At 40.9% G+C, this 6000-nt stretch overlaps 1 pseudogene; it reads left to right on the top strand.

The window, feature by feature from the left end:
* The first annotated feature begins 2348 nt into the window (after positions 1 to 2348).
* Positions 2349 to 3492, top strand: LOC116570654 (annotated as a pseudogene).
* Positions 3493 to 6000: the final 2508 nt, after the last annotated feature.

The raw sequence follows: 6000 nt of genomic DNA, 5'->3' as shown, positions 1-6000 counted from the left end.
TTTTTTTTTTAAGATTATTTATTTATTTATTTGACAGAGAGACATCCCAAGTAGGTAGAGAGGCAGGCAGAGAGAGAGAGGAGGAAGCAGGCTCCCTGCCGAGCAAAGAGCCCGATGCGGGACTCGATCCCAGGACCCTGAGATCATGACCTGAGCCGAAGGCAGCAGCTTAACCCACTGAGCCACCCAGGCGCCCTAAAAGCAAGATTCTTATAAAAATACAGAATGAAAACATAACAGAGATTCATTTAACTCATTATTGAGGGAATAAGGAGGATGGTAAAGCATGTTTGATGAGCATTCAAGGAAATTGGGTATTGTATTAGAGTTGTGGTGGGGGGTGATATGTATGTGTGTGTGTATATATAAATACACATATATATGCACTTATATGTGTATGCATATATACATGTGTTTATATACATGTGCATACATATGCATATACAGACACAGACACACTCATAAATAGGGGTAGAGATAGAGAAATTTTATTACAAGGAATTGGCTTATAGGATTATGGAAGCTAACAAGTCCCAAGATCTTTAGCTGGCAAACTGGAGACCCAGAAGAAGTGATGGTATAGTTCCAGGCCCAGTCCAAAGCCTGATAAAAAACCGGCAGTCTGGCTCCAATCTGAAAGCCAGCAGGAAGAGCTGATGTTTCGGTTTGAATATAAAGGTAGGATAAAGGACCAATCTCCCACTTTAAAGAACTGGCCAGTCAGAGAGAAATTTCCTCTCTCTTTCTCTTTTAAAGATTTTATTTTTAAGTAATCTCTATACCCAACATGAAACTCAGACTCACAACCCTGAGATCAAGAGTCACATGCTTTACAGAGTAAGCCAGCCAGGCATTCAGAGAAATATTCTTCTAATCATCCGTTTTGTTCTAGTGAGGGCTTCAGCTGATTGGACAAGGCCCACCACCTACATTAGGAAGAGCAATCTGCTTTACTCAGTCTATTCAAATGTTAATCTCATCCAGAAACATCCACCCAGAATAATGTTTAACCAAATATTTGGGTACTTTGTGGCCCAGTCAAACAGACATGTAAAATTAACCATCACAGTTACTTATAGGCATTTGAAAAAAGAATGTTAGATAAAAGTTAGTTAAAACTGGTTAATGTCTACAGGATAATAACACCATAACCTTTTCTTTTCTTCTTTTTAAAAATATTTATTTATTTATTTTACACAGAAAGAGAGAGAGAGTGCATGCAAACACAAGTGTAGGGAGGGGGAGAGGGAGAGGGAAAGAAGCAGACTCCCTACAGAGCATAGAGCCCAATGTCAGGCTCAATTTCATGACCATGAGATCATGATCTGAGCCAAAATCAAGACTCAGACACTTGACTGACCAGGTGCCCACCCCCCTTTTTAAATTTCTTTATTTCAGTAATCTTTACATGCAACATAAGGCTCAAACTTATGACCGACCCTGAGATCAAGAGTCACATGCTCTTCTGACTGAGCCAACCAGGTGTCCCATAGCCTTTTCTATTAGTCAGAAATCCTTTACATCATTACCGGACAAAAATCTGTAAGTTAACACATGACTTCACAGAGTTTTAGCCTTTAATCAGTGGTAAGTAGAGAATGAGTTAAGCATAAGTATATTGCCTTGATAGTTTATGTTTGGCTAGCCCTACTGCCTTTTCTTTGCAGGATTTCCAAGTTGTGGATGATTTCTGTCAAAAAAAAAAAAAACTATCTTTACCCCCATTGCTCTACAGTATCTCCTTTTTCATAAAATAAGTATTCATCATAAGAGTTCTTCATAGCTATAATTTTATAATAAATTTTGATATCTGGTAGCCCATGTCCTCCAATTTCAAGATTGTAAGATTATATTAACTATTCTTGGCCATTCCATTTACATATCAATTTTTTTTTAGCTAAAAAAAATTTTAGCTAAATTTTTTTTTAGGCCAAACTCAGGACCCTGAGATCAAGAGTTAAAAGCTTTACAGATGGAGCCAAGCAGGTGCCCCTCTATATAAATTTTAAGATCACCTTATTACTTTTTAAAAATTAACATATAATGTATTATTTGTTTCAGGGGTACAGGTCTGTGAATCATCAGTCTTACACAATTCACAGCCCTCACCATAGCACATACCCTCCCTAATGTCCATCACCCAATCACCCAGACACCCCAACCCTCCCACTCCTCTCCCCTCCAGATTATCACTTATCATACACTCACACACACAAACCTACCTACTAGGATTTTCATTAGGATTGTGTTGAATCTACGGACAAAACATTTAGATTGTTTATAGTTTTTTGCTTTTACAAATAAATGTTAACTTTCTTTTATTTAATAAGGAGATTGTAGGACTTCTGGGAATCTTTTCACTTTAAGCCCAAAGGAAATACAATAATTTGATGACTCTAAGCACACTGATCTTTTAGAACAAAACATTGAGGGAAATTTTATTTTCTCAAGAGGAATTCGTGAGTCAACAAGTTGAATGTATATTTTAACATATTTCAATGGTTTTAACTTTTTACATGTTGAGTTTGAGGTACCAGAATAGTTTTCAGGTAGAGAAATCTAGCAGGTTGTTGGACATATGGGTCTGAAGCTGATGAGAACAGCCTGAGCTAAAGACACAGATTTGGAATCTATTGCTTACAAATGTAAGCAAGGTTAGAGTTAGAGTTTATGGAGGAAAAAATGGGCTGTACACAGAGACTTGGGGCTCTATTTCATGTCTATATTAACTAATTTGAGGAGGAAAATGAGCCTCAGTAACAGAGATTAAAGAGCAAGGGGGCCCTAGATCTTGTGTGTATATGTGCTGGGGCTGTGGACAGGCCTTGTTCTGTGCCATAGAGTTTTTCATGACCACTGGGCAGGCTATGTGAGTTCTGAGTTCCTTCTCTACCACATCCCTGACTAACCCCCAGACTTAACTAACTCCCAAATCTCTACTCCTTTTCCTGGCCCTTCGTGTGTTTTGGCTCTTGAAAACAGTAACTATTCTCTTTTCGCCAGTAGGGTTGACTTCCTTTAGTTACCTGGATTTGCCCATCTGCGCAGGTTTATAAAGATAGGAATTGATCTCCAGAAGCCCAGGACAAGGCAAGAGAGCACAGCATAGCAGCAGTGGGAGCTGGGGCGAGTACCCAGTGGGCCATGGACAAGTCAGCTCCCCAACAGTTTAATAATGAGGTCCTGAAGACCTCCAACAAGTGCCAACAGCAGCATTGTGTTCCCCCTCCAACCCCACACACACTGAAGCTCTGCAAGAAGACAAACAAGGAGGCTCAGCATTATTCAGAAGTCCTGGCCAGCCCAAGGATACTCAAATCCAGAGTCCAGTCACAGCCAGTTTGGAGAGAACCTGGAATGGCCTCCTATGATCAGACAGGAAAGGAGATGACTGATAGATGGTACAAAGAAATTAAGAACTACAGCTTCCAGCAGCCTGACTTCACCTCCAGGACAGGACACCCACAGCCATGGTTTGGAAGAATACAATAAAGATGGGAGTGGGTTGGGGCGCCTGGGTGACTCAGTGGATTAAAGCCTCTGCCTTCGGCTCAGGTCATGATCCCAGGGTCCTGGGATCAAGCCCCGCTTCCGGCTCTCTGCTCAGCAGGGAGCCTGCTTCCCCTTCTCTCTCTGCCTGCCTCTCTGCCTACTTGTGATCTCTCTGTCAAATAAATAAAATCTTAAAAAAAAAAAAATGGGAGTGGGGAAGGCACCTGCAAGTGAGGGGTCTTCCTTCACGGTGGCCCAATATTTCCCAGCAGGAAATGTCAACTAGTCTACTTTGAAGAAAATGTCTTGTCTCCAAAGAAGAAATTCATTAAATGTAATGGGAAGGTGGCAGACTTAAGGTGGATACGAAGTGCCTGGAACAATAAAAACTCAGCTGTGTGTCTGTCCCTCTGAGTGTATGTGCTTGTATTTGTGATGCATATGAGTCTGTCTTGCACACACACTTGGATATACAGTTCTGCATGATTTTTTTTTTTTTTTAAAGAGAGAGTATGGGATGGGGGTGGAGGACAGAGGAGCAGAGGAAGAGGGAGAGTCTTCAGCAGGCTTCACAGCCAGCACAGAACCTGACACAGGGCTCGATCTCATGACCCTGAGATCATGACCTGAGACAAAATCAAGAGTCCAATGCTTAACCGACTGATTCACCCAGGCACCCCTAAAAACCCTTATTCTTATCAAAGGAAAGACTATATAAAGCCTTTACTCTGTGGGGTGCCTGGGTGGCTCAGTGGGTTAAAGCCTCACCTTCGGCTCAGGTCCTGATCTCAGGGTCCTGGAATCGAGCCCCACATCAGGCTCTCTTTTCAGCAGGGAGCCTGTTTCCCTCCTGCCTCTCTGCCTACCTGTGATCTCTACCTGTCAAATAAATAAATAAATAAAAATCTTAAAAAAAAAGAAAAAAGCCTTTACTCTGATGGTTACCTAGACCACACTTATTTGGACTTTGGGGGAGAAATCAATTTAAAAACTTTTTGCTATTTTTTAAGCAAATTTCTTTTGTACATTTCTTGTAATAGCCATCTTTGGGCTTTCTGTGTTCTAACGTTTGTGACACTAAGAAGTAAAGTTCATTTTATGTGATCATGCATTGTAGCCTGCTTTTGGTAGATTTAAGAATTTAAAATTTAAGAATGTATTTTTTTCCTTAAAGATTTTATTTTTAGGGGCACCTGGCTGGCTCAGTTGGAAGAGCCCATGGTTTTTTATTTTTTTTAAGATTTTATTTATTTATTTGAGAGAGAGAGAGAGAGCATGAGAGCAGGGGGGAAGGGCAGGGGGAAAGGGACAAGCAGACCCCCAGCTGAGCAGAGAACCCAGTGGCATGGGACTTGATCCCAAGGCCCTGGGATCATGACCTGAGCCCAGGGCAGACACAACTGCCTGAGCCAATCCAGGAGCCCCAGTACATGACTCTTGATCTCGGAGTTGTGGGGTCAAGCCCCACATTGGCTACAGAGATGAACAAAACAAAAAACCAAAAGCAAATTATTTTAAGTAGTTTTCCTTGGCTCCTGATGAGTCTGCAGTTGCCAATCCTGTTAAGTTGTTGTTTTTTTGACAAGTCAATGATGAATTTGAAGTGACTGAAGAATTAGCCTTGATGAATAGTTTGCATGAAATAATTACAGGTAAAAATGTTTTCAAAGAAGTTGAGAAAGCACTAATTCAGCACAACCTGAAGTGGAATCTGCTAAACTGTGTCACAGCTGATGGTGGCAAAAATATATGTGCAGCAGAAAAAAGGCTTAGTTCAACAAATTTACAAGTCTTGTGAAAATGTCATGTATTTAAAGTGTACAGTTATTCATGGGGTGCCTGGGTGGCTCAGTTGGTTGAGCATTCAATTCTTGGTTTTGGCTCAGGCCTTGATCTCATGGGTTGTGAAATCCAGCCATGCTGGGCTCTGTGCTCAGTGGGGAGTCTTCTTGAAGAGTCTATCCCTCTGCCCCTCTCCCCACACTTGTGTGGGTGCGTGTGTGCTTGTGCGTACACACTCTCTCTCTAATAAATAAATCTTCAGAAAAAGTGTATGATTATTCACTGTACAAAGTACTTTGTAGAAAATATGTAAATTTATCATGGGTTATTAAACTACTAGTGTCAGTAGTTGACTTCATTCACTCTCAAACACAACCATCATCAGTTCTGTGGCTTTTGTTTGTTTTTTGTTTTGTGAGAAATAGAAGCTGAATATCTTGCTTTGTCCCCCCACCCCACAGCAATTTGATGGCTTAGTATTGGTAATGTTTTATTATGGTATTTTGAGCAAAAATTGGTCAGGGGTGCCTGGCTGGTGGAGCATGTGACTCTTGATCTCAGAGTTGAGTTTGAGCCCCACGTTGGGGGTAGAGATTATTATTTTTTATTTTTTTAAATATATTTTAAAAAATATTTTATGTATTTATTTGACAGAGAGAGGTAGAGAGAGAGAGAGAGCGTGCACACAAGCAGGGGGAGCAGGAGACAGAGGAAGAGGGAGAGAAG

This window comes from Mustela erminea, chromosome 12 (genome assembly GCF_009829155.1).
Source record: "Mustela erminea isolate mMusErm1 chromosome 12, mMusErm1.Pri, whole genome shotgun sequence".
Lineage (NCBI taxonomy): Eukaryota > Metazoa > Chordata > Mammalia > Carnivora > Mustelidae > Mustela > Mustela erminea.
This window is presented reverse-complemented; position numbering and strand designations above follow the sequence as displayed.